The sequence below is a fragment of the Alligator sinensis genome, unplaced genomic scaffold (assembly GCF_000455745.1).
Source record: "Alligator sinensis unplaced genomic scaffold, ASM45574v1 scaffold1358_2, whole genome shotgun sequence".
Lineage (NCBI taxonomy): Eukaryota > Metazoa > Chordata > Crocodylia > Alligatoridae > Alligator > Alligator sinensis.
This window is the reverse complement of record NW_005843262.1, coordinates 211,916-226,384: the sequence shown is the minus strand read 5'-3', so window position 1 is coordinate 226,384 and position 14,469 is coordinate 211,916.

Sequence of the window (14,469 nt, the reverse complement as noted above, 5' to 3'; positions counted from 1 at the left end):
AAAGAAAGAGATGTATAGGCAATGGAAGCAGGGAGCAGCCACCAAGGAGGAATATATCTCCCTGGCGTGCTATTGCAGGGAATCAGTTAGACAGGCCAAGGTGGGGCTTGAGCTCAGGCTGGCTTCAACAATCAAGGACAATAAAAAGTCCTTCTTCAGGTATATAGTGAGCAAAAGGAAAGCTCAGAGCAACATAGGGCCCCTGCAGGACAAATCAGGACAGTTGGTGGTTGACGCGGGGAAAAAAGCAGAGCTCTTCGATGAGTTCTTTGCTTCAGTATTTCTATGTACCAACCAAGCCAATTCCCCCACCTCAGTGTCTGCTAGAGGGCAGGTGCTCATTATGAAGTTGTACTAGCAGTTTAGCCTGAAACCCTAAAAGGCCAGGTAAGGCCTACTCAGAGGGCTGGCAGCCCAAGATTGGCTGAGAGTGGGCCCAGAGGTAAGGATCCAGAGATCCATGACCCCCAGGCCCAGAAAGGCCTGGGAGGGTGATCAGAGGGTCCAGGAGCACAAAGCAGGGCTGAGAGATTGAGACCAAAGAAGGTCCAAAGACTGGGAGATTGCCTACATGTGGGACCTGAAGATTCAGGAGCTAGTGACAGGCTAAGAGTCAGACTAGAGGGTCCATGGGCCCAGGAATGGGATGAGAGCTGGACTAAGGTCCACAAGTCCAAGAGGGGCTGCAAGCTGGACCAGGAGTTCAGGAGCTCTGAGAGAAGTGCTTTGTGTGGAACCAGGGGTCCAAGAGCTCAGATGAAAGCCTGAGTGAGGGACCAGGGGGTCCAAGGAGGCTGAGTGTGTGAAGGTAACATCATAAGTGATAACACCTGTGAAGCTTGGGTTATAGTGTAGAGGCAGAACAGAGCCACACAATTTGACCCTAAGGCTACAAGTACCCTGCGGAGGTATAGACAGGCTTACAGGGACCTATCAGACCTGAGGGTGGGACGTAGACTGGTGAGATCCACAAGAGACCCCTTTTGGGAAAAACCCAAATTAAGGCTCACTCTCTAAATAGGAAATAGGATGCAATTTAATAAAGACAAATGTAAGGTACTCCACCTGGGAAGGAAGAACCCCCAGCACACCTATAGGTTGGGGAGTGTCCTTCTCAGCAGCTCGGAGGCAGAGAGGGATCTTGGAGTCATAATTGACTCCAAGATGAACATGAGCTGGCAGTGTAACGAGGCTGTCAACAAGGTCAATCGCACCTTGTCGTGCATTAGCAGATGCATGACTAATAGAACAAAGGAGGTGATGCTCCCCATCTATGCGGCACTGGTCAGGCCACAGTTGGAGTACTGTGTCCAGTTTTGGGTGCCGCACTTCAAGAGGGACGCAGGGAATCTCAAGAGGGTCCAGAGGAGGGCCACTCACATGATTAGTGGCCTTTGTGATAGACCCTACAGGGGGAGGTTGAGAGAGCTGAATCTCTTCAGCCTTCACAAGAGACGGCTGAGGGGAGATCTTGTGGCCACCTATAAATTTATTAGGGGAGGTCAACGGGGAATAGGGGAAGCACTGTTTACTAAGGCACCCCAGGGAGTGACTAGGAATAACGGGTGTAAACTAGTTGAGAGTGGATTTAGGTTAGATATTAGGAAGAAATTTTTCACAGTAAGGGTTGCCAGGATCTAGAATGGGCTTCCAAGAGAGGTGGTGCTATCACCTAGCTTGGAGGTCTTCAAGAGGATGCTAGATAGTCACCTGCCTGGGATCATCTGACCTCGGTCCTCTTTCCTGCCAGGGGCAGGGGGTCGGACACGATGATCCATTGTGGTCCGTTCCAACTCTACAATCTATGAATGGGTCATGAACAAAACTTGAAAATCAATCAACAAACTTTAAAAATGGATTCTCTTTTAAAGGAGAAAAGGTGGGAAACTGTGGCTTGCAGGCTGGCAGTGTTCCAACCTCCAAGGGGCTGCTTGCCCCCCCTCACCCCACACGCTAGGGGGCTGGGGCCTGGGGGCAGCGGGTTGGGAGTGAGGGTTACTGGTTTGGAACTGGCCATTGATGCTTACAAATGGGTCCTGGCACAAAAAGCCTGAGGACCACACTGATCTAGAATACCTTGGAGAATAGTTTGGTGCCTAGCCTTGTCAAGTTGGATGACTGTCCTAGGGCAAGCTGCCTGCATTTTAGGCATTGCAATACCTACATGGAGGTACCTTAGAGGTTGATTACATAGATTACCTGATTTTCAGAGGTGTTATTACTGCCATTGAAAATTTGGCAGGTTTCTAGGTGCCTTTATGAGGGAGTGGAATCCAAAGTTCAAAATATTTGGCCTGCATGATGTTCCATAAGACAGTAACAGAGGCTACATAAGATTCTGTCTGAGTCCCTTGACTTCTGTGATTAAGCAGTAATGACTACATTCCTGCCTTGCTAAAATGTGTGGTCTTGGTTAACTCACCACACCGAGAATGTACCACCAAGAAAACAAAAGAAGTTACACGTAGGTGTAAAATATAACAGAATGCCTAACTGCCAGAGTTCACAACACATTGTAGAGACAAGGGTGTGCAAACATCATTGAAATAATATGCACCAAGTTAAACTGTTTTATCATATTCAAAAGAATGATGAAATTTGAAAGGATCACTACAATCTTTTGCTGTGAAAGAATAAGGCATGAGCGAGACATAAAGCGATCAAAAAGAATTAAGATGATTTTCCACAAATAAGATATGACTCATTTTGAAGCTGTTATTACCACCATTACCAATGGGGAAAAGTAAACAGGATTTCACAGAGAAGTGATAACTAAATTCACTTATGTCCAACAAGCAAAACCTTTAATAAGAGATGAGCACAGAAAAGTTTACCAATAAAAAAAGTTGCCCACATATCTCTCCAGCATGAGCTTACTGAATCTCTTAGTGGGCAGTGCAGGGTAGTATGCTGTTAGGGAAGTACTGTGTTATTTTAATTATCTGAATGATGCCCACATAAAATACACTGGGTACCTTACAAATGTGGGTAATGACAAAAATATTGCATATTGGGTGTCACGGGCCAAATCATTGCCTGCCATCTACCAGGGTAAACAGTGAGCAGCTTACATGACCTGCAGAAAGGACCTGCATGAAAGGGAAATCATAGTGCCAACAAACATGCAGCTATTTAAATAGCTACTGAAACAAGAATGAATCTTGGAGTACACCGAAGTGACCTACTTACATAGGCATACAGTTGCAACAGTGAAATTGCAGAGAACAGCTCAACATTTTTGTGGGGAATTTGAATTCAAGGAGAAAGATGCTTCTGAATTTTCCTGATAAAGGACACTTACATGTCGTCCACAGAATTTAAAAAGAAAACCTTTACAGTGATGTCCACATTCGTGCTTCTTTTTATACTCTGAAAAACAAAACAGCCGAGTACTCACTGTTGTAGCTTGGAAATAAAGATGATATCTGCCCTTGCATATAGTTTTCCATGCTTTTGCATGACTTCTTTTAGAAAAAGCAGTTATTGAGTTTAAAGTAATGTGTTCAATCAAATGCAATATTTTACATTTATCAAATGTAATTAATGCTAATCATATATTTATTCCCACAACATAGTTTTGGAAATTCTGCTTTGATGATCCAACAGAGTTAAATGCATCTTATTTTCTGTCTCACAGCAAAGAACCTTGGCTGTACATTGGCAGATCAGTGATCACCTTCTAGGTATATAAACACAAAATCAAGAACTCCCATTTTTCCTGTGAAAATACGTTACAAAGCTACCATACCTAAACACCTGCATGTATCACTAAGCACCTGCATGTATCACTCCAAAAGTAACCAAAGAGCTCTGTACTGCAAGCACAATATGGTAGAACAAACAGAGGAGTGAGTGTGTTATTTGAAATATTTCTCTAATGGCAAAACATCCTATCTAAAAGGAAATGTTGCCCACTACTCTGGTTTTCATGTACTCACATTTGGATGAAATCACAGTGGTGAAAACTTCAAAATTTTCATTACCGCAGCTGTAAATCTGATGCATTTTCCACTTCTCTTGACTGACTGCCTATCAGCTTCATGCAACTGCTCTGAACTTCTGGTAAATAGGTTTCACTAATCCAATCTGGCTCTGTGATCATTGTCCAGATCTACAAAGAACAGACTGATGCTGTGATCTCATCTCATTCCATATTCTTCATTGCAAAATTTTCTACTCCCATCTGTCTTTGTATGAATTCTGTTAATTCAAAGATTGAACTTGGCTGTTACTTAAGTCTCTGTAAGGGTAGCAACATCTTATTTTACAAGTCTCAGTTACTACAAGTTTTGCAGAATCTTCTAAAATAAAAGTGACTAAGAAAGTAGCAAGAGTCTGTTTGGTACAGCTGGTGAATTATCAAGGAGATCTGCTATTTACAAAACTGCTATTAGGCATTATTTTGTGTCTAAGTTTAATGTTAAATATACTTCTACATTTTAATAAATAGAAAAATCTCTTTTCCCATAGCCAATAGTTGAAACATGTAGTAAGAACAGTATATTGCTCTTCAGCTTTCTATGTCTGCTAAATTTCATACCCAGGTACCTATTATTTGACAACTAGACCATTTTTTTCCAGAAAAGATGTTAAAAGGGTTTGAAGTATTGAGACTTTTTAATCTGTATCAAAAGTTGCTGGACAACCCTGGCTCTTATACTAATCAATAGGACTTCAAACACCTCTAAAAAATTAAATGCCTAAGTGCTGATTTAGATGCCATTATTTAAAATCTTTTGGTTTGGACACTACAGAAGTGGGTATATTAGAAACACTTTAAGTAGATTTGACAGAGACCTCGAATGAGTCATGTAATTGTGATCTCTCTTATGCACTGCCCTTATGACTTGAGCATTCAGTGGCATTAATTACCAGCACACGTGCATAATCTACACAAAAGTATACCTAGTCCCCACCAGAAATGTTAACAAGTATTATTAAGCTCCCTATCTTTAAAAGTGCTAAAAAAATATGGGATGCCACTGTCATTTCAATGCAAACCTTTTTTTTAAAAGAAAATCAATATCAAACAAATTATAATCCTGAACCAAGAAATATTTCAGCTTTATGAATGGCATCCCTGTTTCATAAGCAGATGACAGAGAACCTGGTATCACTTGTTACCTCTAAGGGCAGTTTCCTGCTGTCTCAGGTCAGCAAATCTATTAGGGGACCTATTGTTACAGGAAACACTGGAGTGTTTAAAATGGTCAGTGGGATGGCAATATAATCAACCAAAAGTTCAATTAGTTTTTTATTTATTGTGCCACATGTTCTGCTTGTATGACTGATGTCATTAACATCAGGCTCGGCTGGCTTGCTCATCTGTCTCTGCCTGGCGCTCACCAAACATGAACACACTCAACAGATGGGGAATTTCATGGCCCCAAATGGAATTGTTTATCCTTCTATTGTTCTTGTGTCAAGCAATCACACCAAATCCATTACCCACCAATAAAAAGATCTGTGCAGCATCCATTCAGCAGTGAATAGAGCTGAGGAGGTTATGCAGTAGGGATTTAAAGCTTTAAAAGGGATAAAAAATAATAAAGCCCAACACTGAAAGGTAGACAAAAATGAGAAGCTATAACAAATTTAGCCTTTTTAACCTTCAGAGATTAGGAGGCTTAGAAGAAGAGATGCTTCCAGGGCTTAGTCATTAAATATTTTTCCAATTTGAAAACATACTTGGTAATTATTTAATCACAGTTAAATTTTATTTTCTTGTAACAATAATCAAGACATCTTATGCTCTTTTCCCTAGGAATTGGATGTAGAAACAAAAAATGCTAAATATAAGAACAAAAAAATATCTGGCACCCACTGGCACAATACTTTAGATACTGTATCTTGAGCAAGTTGCTTTCAAAGTGCATTCCTAAAACAGATTTTGTACAAGCTGGTAAAAATCCTACTGTGCAGAGAGAACCAGGACAAGGCCTACACATCATTTCTGACTTACAAATCAGATTCAAGGGGGATTCAAGTGTTTCACAGGCCTTGTTCTGGATCTCTACAAACAGATACAATTCACTCCTCTTGGTATTCTGCTTCATTTTCCTCTGCTCCCATAAAAAAAAGATGATTGAGTATGGGAAGGGTTTACACAAAATCCAAAGGTGGTCTCAAAAGCGGAGGAATAGGAGCCCAAGTTTATAGATTTTATTCCCAACTTTTGCTGAGTTGTCTTGGAAATCTCAGGGAAACTGCCTGTGCTTTAAGTTACTAAATTTGACAGCTGTTGGTGGAAGAATGTCATATGAATCTGTATGATATTACTATCCACCAGATTTAGCCAAAGGTTATTCAGGTTTCTTTTTATATTAAAATGTAGAATAGTGGTTGTTATCAGGATAAGTCACATTTAAAACCATTCTTCTTATTGGTTACCTATGACTGGAAACTTAGGAAAGATATTTATCATTATGGTAAAAAGAAAGTAAGAGATAGTAAGGGGGCAAAGCCTCAGTTTTTTTCATCCTTACTCACACCAGATAGGCTCTACTGTTTTTGCCATGCTCCTGAGTGAGCACAGCACCACCAGTCCATTGCAGATCCATGTACACCAAACACAGAAAAAAGGCAATGAAGCCATCCTGACGGCACCCTGTGCCATGAGAATCAGTACTCTGGAGACAGAGGTCTCAAGAATAATGGCTGCCCTCAGGGCATCTTCCCTGCCTTATTTCTGAGTCTGGTATAGGTGCTGAGCAGGAGTAGGTAGACAGGGCATGTTTTCAGAGGTGGTATCAGAAGCACCAAGAAACAAGTAGAGATATGCCCTATGAGTCAAACTAGTTTCTGTCTTTGTCTCGCATCAAGGTTTTGCAGGTCAAATTAGACTCTTAATACCTGTGCAGGCTTATTCTCTTAGAATTATGCACTGTATGTGATATTAGGGCAGTCCCATGGATTTCTTAGCTGTAACTGATTTGAACTTAGTAAAAAATTACGGTAGAATTACACACGCAGAAATACATATTTTTTATGCTGGCTCTGGGAAACATTTTTTTTTCTCTCTAAGAAAACTAGACCTGATTCTCCTCCATGTGAAGTCAGTGGGAAATATTCCATCATCTTCAATAAATGCAGGATTTGGCCCAGGGTGTCCTTTGTCTGTATATATAGGGGATGTTACCAAGTCAAAGTCTTATGATTCCTGTACTCTTGTTGCATAACTGTAAATCTAATCCCTACTGAGCCACCTGAGTTTATTTTTTATGCTTACCTTTGGCACTGTGATCAGGCTAAACCACAGGTATTTCTGGAATAGGACTGTGAACTCAAAGACAGACATTGTTAACCATTTAAAAGTAAACTGGGACAAAACTAGTGTGACACTGTTAGTATATATCCTCTAAAACATTTTTTTGCAGAGCAGTGGTGCAATATTAGTTGCCAGACTTTTTGCTGGAAGAAAACAGTTTAAACTTCTGTCTACAGCAATGTAATCAACAGGGAAAAATAATTAAGAAATAGCTACAGGTGAACTGAGGCAGGAACAAACAAGCATTCCAAAGGAATACCAGTGTACTGTAGAAAACTCTCACCTTTCTCTCAGCATTTTAGTGGCGACCTTCCACCTTAAAGATCTCTATTTCCTTTATAAAACAAGGATTTTAATCTGTGCCTGGCTGCAAATTTGCAGTATAGATGTTGCCCAAACTTGAGTAAGAACTTTTAGAAATTTAAAAAGCATACTGAAACAGAATGTTTTGCAACAGTCTACAACAGAAAACCAGGTAGGATTGGGTAGAAAGTGTGCAATTTTAAAAGAGCAGTACAGGTATCATCCCATTGCAAACCAGAGAGGAAAGAGAAAAATAATCCCAAACATTAACTGCAAAATACATGTCACATCCAATAGATGGGGAAGGATATTTCAGGATTGTGGGAAAGGTTATTCTGTCTGGGTCACCTACATGGGTGATTGGTGCCACCTTAGTCAGGGGGGCACATGCTCCCCCCAGCGACCAGTCAGTGACTGGGGGGGGCTCCCCCCACAGCCAGTCTCGCCAACTGGATCGCACCAACTGGGAAGTGGCTGTGGTGCTCCCAGAAGTGGCCATGGTGCTTTATCCGGCACTTCCACTCCCTGGCCAGTGCTTTCAGGGGGGCACCAGCACTCTCGCCTGCTCCCCCTGCCCATCACCTAAGTGGGGAATGCGGCCTGTCAGAGGGTGCACCAGCACTCTCAGGGGGTGCACGTGCACCCCCATGCACCCCCTACGCATCACCACTGGTGATGTAAGACAACATGTCTGCAGAGATAATCAATTCCCTTACAAGTTGTGGTTTCAGTTTTGCAAAAGTCTATGAGTAAGTCATTGTAAGAAGTACAATGTGTGGTAGCACATGCTTACAGAAGTGGTTCTCAACCACTTTAGACTCCAGGTGCTGCTTATTCAACTCAAGGCACCCCACAGATAATGCCAGTTTATAGCTTCGACTTAAGTTTTTTTGACCACAGAAAAATAATTTGCAATTCTTTTGGTGCAAAGAACTCAGAAAGACCACGCAGGTCAGGATTTTTTTGATGCTCTGGATTCCTTCATGAACTTTATGGGATTCACTTATCTCATGAATCTTGTGTAAGTGCTTGCATACCTAACACTACTAATATTATACAGCACTCCGCAGCACAGTGCTAATATTGCTGTGGTACCTCGTGTCACAGCACCTTGGTTAAGAATCACTGGCTTAGGTTCTAATAAGCCATGCCAGTGGTGTCAGTGGAGTGATCATAGTGTCCTTATCTGCTTTTTCTCTCTCTCACACACACACTAGTGTCAACATTTTTGAGTTTCAAGTTAGCAATAATTAAGATAGGACCACTCCTACATGCTCTATATCAGGGCTGTCCAACTTCTAAGCCCCTGAGGGCTGGACTAGTGGGGGCTGAATGATGGGTAGGCTGCACCAGACGAACCATACAGATGCCCTCCCTTCCCTCCAGCCGCGGTGCACCCTGGTGTGAGTGCAATTCCCTGGCACCATGGTTCAATGTGCACTTGCATGAGAGTTATCTTCCCTGAGGTAATGCGTACCCACATGGGTGCTCCCCACTACTGCTCCTGCAGGCACGATTTGCCCTGCCTTCCCTGGGGTCCAAACTCACCATCAGCTCCTGCGCTTCTGGAGGAAAGTAATGGAGACTGGCTGCTATTGCAGCTGGAGCAATACAGGCAGCAGGCAGTGGCATCTGGGTGAGAGCCTGGGGCTGCACATTAACCCCTCAGAGGCCACATGCAGCCACCTGAGCTGCTGTTGGACAGCCCTGCCCTGTATGATCAGACATTCCATTGAAATTTGCACATACAGACTTCGCAAGATCAGCCCTTGCACTTGGCAATTAACCAAAGGTATTTGTGAAGTATCATTAAACAGTCTGATTTATTCAACCTATACTGTACTTACAAACCATGAAAATGCTAGTGAAAAAAACCTGTAATTACATTTTTTTCAGACTTGCTAATTTTAAAGCAATTTGACCTATACTGACTCAGTGATTTCTTTCCTCCTAATAAAACAATATCCTTTTTGCATGTACTTTCTTTTTTGGTTGTTTGTTTTGGTCCTTTTTCATATACAGATTTAAAAGCTTAATTGAGGTCAGCTACTGGTTCACAAAGTAACCAAGATGATTTTTGAGACAAAGAGGAGTTATTTAAGATGGTTCCTGCAATTGGAGCCATTTTGCATATTTATGCCCTGTGCTCAAACTACATTGATCCAGAATACACTGCTGGATTAGAAAGGCAAAGATCATTTGATGCCCCATATACCTTTACATGGCTAAATCTGAAGAATGATACCCCCTTGAACTGTAAAACTTACTTGTGTCCAGGCATGTTGTCATTCATCAGTCTTGCTCTCTCTGCTGCATGCAGCACATAGATTTGTAATGTCCAGGTCTAGGTCTTTGTAGGATGCCACCGCATAGTCTCTCTTTGGTTTATGCTCTCCTTAAATATAAGATTGCTGACTTCCTGCCCCTGGGGCAGGGGGCTGGACTCGATGATCCTCCAGGGTCCCTTCCAGCCTGAATGTCTATGAAAGTCTATGAAAGATAAGTTAAAATAAGATATGTTTAAAAGAAGGATAGAGGCAGTCTTTGACTTACAACGTTTTGAGTTACGTTTCATGCTTACAAAGTTTATAAATTGACACCCTGTTTCAGCTTTATGACATCAGTTTTGATTTACAACGCTTAATCCGATGCGATGCCATGCTCATCTCCCTGAAGAACATCTGTCCCAACTTGCTTGGACACTTTCTTTAAGAAAGCAGACAAGACTCCAGAAAAACTTGCAGCCAAGACTCCTGAGAAGACTCCAGCCAAGAACCCTTCAAAAAGTCCAGCAAAGTCACCTCAAAGAAGCCCTTCCAAATCAATATGATTGCTATTTACGATATAAATAGATTAATGTAGCTATATTACTTATCTATAATTGATTGAGTACAAAATTCTGGGGTACTTTTGGTGAAAATAGGGTATTGGGCCTTGGTTCAGGAACCAATCTCCCATTTATAACATTGTTTCTTATGAGAAAATTGGTTCTGAGTTATAACATTTCAACTTAAGACACGGTTTTCAGGAACCAATTGTGTTGTAAGTCCGAGGACTGCCTGTATAGGATCAGAGGAAATTCAGGCTGGAAGGGAGCTCACATGGTCATCTAGTCCAGTCCCCTGCTCAAGGCAGGGTCACCCCTGACTCACCCATACCAGTCAATCGTCTGTCTAACCTGCTTTTGAAAACCTTGAAGGATAGAGATTCTACAGTCTCTCTAGGTAAACTGTTCCAATGCTTGACCACCCTCAAAGTCAGAAAAATATGAAAATGACCATTTAGAAGTCACTTCACATTGGCATCATACCACATGACAGGACCATGAAATACCCAACACAGAGAGAGGCATTAAACCAAACCTTTAAACCAAAAAGGAAAGTTTCAAGGTAAGTGCAATGAAACCCTGCCAAACCTGCAAAAGCCTGTGACACTGGCTAAATTAATGGCAGATTGGTGGCCTTGGTGCAGAACCTCCTTGTATTTGAGATAGTTATTGGATATGTCAAATATCATGTATTCAACCCCTAGCCCCTCTATTGACACTATGGGTGTTTAAAGATCTTACTGTTTTAAGTATATAACTTGTTTCTAGGAATCTGATTAAAGTAAATCACCTCAGATAACAGGACTTATTTATGCTGCAAATACATACAGGGTTTGTCTACATGCATATTAATGTGCTGCAATAAACTAGACTCCAGAGTTTATGGCTTCTGGGCACATATTTACACATGTGCCCAGGATTTCAGCATGTTGAGCCAGGGCAGAACAGCCTCAGCTAGGTGATCAGCCTGCCAGCCCAGCCGCTCTCCTGGCTTAACATGCTGCAGGGTGCGTCTACACGAGATATTTACTGCGCATTAGCTTAATCATAGAATCACAGAATCATAGAAGTAGGGTCAGAAGGGACCTTGTAGATCTTCAAGTCCAACCCCCTGCCTGAGCAGGAGGGAAACTGGGCTCAAGTGACCCCAGCCAGGTAGGCATCAAGCCGCTTCTTAAAGACCCCCGGGGTAGGAGCCAGCACCACTTCCCTTGGAAGTTGGTTCCAGATCCTAGCCACCCTAACTGTGAAGTAGTTCCTACAGAAGTCTAATCTAAACCTACTCTCCAACAACTTGTGGCCGTTATTCCTTGTTATCCCCGGGGGGCGCTAGGGGAAACAAGGTCTTCCCCAAACCCTTCTGGTCCCCCCTAGTGAGTTTATAGATGGTCACAAGGTCCCCCCTCAGCCTTCTCTTGTGAAGGCTGAACAGGTTCAGGTCCCATAGCCTCTCATTGTAGGCTCTGCCCTGCTGTCCCCGGATCATGCGGGTGGCCCTCCTCTGGACCCTCTCAATGTTGTCCACATCCCTCTTGAAGTGGGATGCCCAGAACTGGACACAGTACTCCAGCTGTGGCCTGACCAGTGTCGCATAGAGGGGGAGGATCACCTCCTTGGACCTACTTGAGATGCACCTGTGGATGCATGATAGGGTCCGGTTAGCCCTGCCAACCGTGACCTCGCGTTGTCGGCCCATGTTCATCTTGGCATCAATGATGACTCCAAGATCCGTTTCTGCCTCCGTGCTCTCAAGAAGGGAGTTTCCCATTTTATAAGTGTGTTACTGGTTACTACTGCCCAAGTGCAGCACCCTGCACTTGTCCGTATTGAAATGCATCCTGTTTTTTTAAGCCCACCCTTGCAACCTATCCAGGTCTTTCTGCAGTCTTTCCCTCCCTACTAGCGTGCCCACCTCACCCCAAATTTTGGTATCATCAGCAAATTTGGACAGGTTGCTTTTCACCTCGTTGTCCAAATCGCTGATAAAGAAATTGAACAGTGCAGGCCCAAGGACCGAGCCCTGGGGGACTCCGCTGCCCACTTCCCCCCAGGTCGAATATGACCCATCCACCACCACCCTCTGAGTACAACCCTTCAGCCAATTGGCAATCCATCTGACCGTGTAGGCATCGATGCCACAGTTGCCTAGTTTTTTAATGAGGATGGGGTGCACAGTAATAACACTGCACAGTAGCGTGTCATACCAAAAACCGTACTAATAGCCAACTGCACAGTGTTATTAGGCTAATACACAGTAAGCATCACTAAATAACTGTGCACCAGTGCTACCGCACAGTAACTTTAGGTACTGCGCATTTAGTTAGTAAGGAAGTACTAAATGAAATGCACAGTAATGAACATGTAGATGCTCCTGGAGAGGGGCTGTCTGGAGCATGAGGGTGCTTCAGTAAGGGGCTAGGCAGCAGGCAGCCCCCACACTGAAACACCTCTGTGCCCCAGCCAGCCCCTCCAGTGTCTACACATATACTGCTGTGGAGTTTTTTACTCCACGATACAAAATACAAGTACTATCCTGCTGCAGAGTAAATTAGTTGATTCTAGCCTATTGGGGCACATATGCAGATGCATGACATTTACTGCACAGCTAATTAATCTACTGTGCAGTAAACGTCTTGTGTAGATGCACCCACTGAGGAGGGTTTCTAGGCTTTTAAGCCTAGCTTCCTTGACTTACCCAACCCGAAGGACTTTTGTTTTACATGGAACTGTTCCATTTGCCTTTAAAATGTTTATCTTCATTTGTCCCTTGCTGTAATCCATTTAGGCTAGGGACAGATATTCAAAAAGCCTGAGCCTGAATTGATTCAGTCTTTGCAGGTTAGTCCAACCTGTAGAGAGTGAACCAGTTTGCAAGTGGATAGATGTTTGGCACATGCCTACAGTGGCTCAAGCCAGAAGCCCAGGGGCAATAGAGCAGCCCTCCCTTCCACAGGGAAGCTGAGCTGTGGAAGGGGGTCATGGCCAGGCCACGGCTGCCCCAGCAGCTCCCTTACAGCCGGATTTCCCAGCACACAGAGCTGCCCAGCCCCAGAGGGGAACTCTTCTCCCTCCTTCCTCCCCCACCACCCTGGGGCCAGGAGGGCGGCCCTGTTGGGTGCTGGGGGGGAGGCTCTTCTCCCTCCTCTGCCTGCAGTGGAGTGGGGGTGGGCACTCTGTGAAGCAGCCTGGACCCAGAGGGGGACTCTTCTACCTGCTTTCCCCCATTGCTGTGGGGTGGGGAGAAGGGGGCTCTATGGGATGCTGCCCAGCCCCAGAGGGGGGCACTTCCCCCCACTCTTCACCCCCACAGGGCAGGGGGAGGCTCTGTTCCATGCTAGGAGAAACTCTCCCCCTCCTCCTCCCCCAAGAGGGGCAGCAGGCCCCTGGAACTCAGCTGGGTAGAGCATGAGTGTGAGTGTGTCAGGGAGGATGGGGGGTGGGTGTAGGGACCCCCGCACGCTTCCCTCATGGGGGGGGGGCAGTCAGGGTGCTCGTGCCTGGCGCAGGTGCGGCTCCAGCCAGCACTGCATGGGGGCAGGGAGAGGAGCCTGCCTTATCCCTGCGGCTCTGTTCCCCGAGCCTGCAGCTCCAGCACTCACAACAGAGAAAGGCCCACACCGGAGCCAGCTGCTTTCCCTGCACTCTGCCCAGAGCGGAGGGAGCCCCACCCCCTGCTTCCCAGCAGAGTCCAGTGTGGGGCTTCCCCTCTGTGGGTGCAGAGCTGTGGGCACATGACGCGCGGCCCTGAGGATAGAAGCGGCCGGGCAGGCTGTGCGGGGCTGCGCTCCTCGCCCGCAGCACAGCAGTGGCTGTCTCTATCACAGCTCCGTGCTGCGTGCCTGCAGCTCCGCACTCACAGAGGGGAAGCCTCGCGCTGGACTCTGCAGGGAAGCAGGGGGTAGGGCTCCCTCCGCTCCCGCTCCCAGCGGAGTGCGCGGACCTGCATGGCAGGGAGCAGGGGAAACAGCTGGCCCCAGTGCAGGGCTTCCCCTGCTGCTAGTGTTGGAGCTGCAGGCTCAGGGAGCAGGCTCTGCTCCCTCCCCCCGCAAAGTGCTGGCCAGAGCCGCCCCTG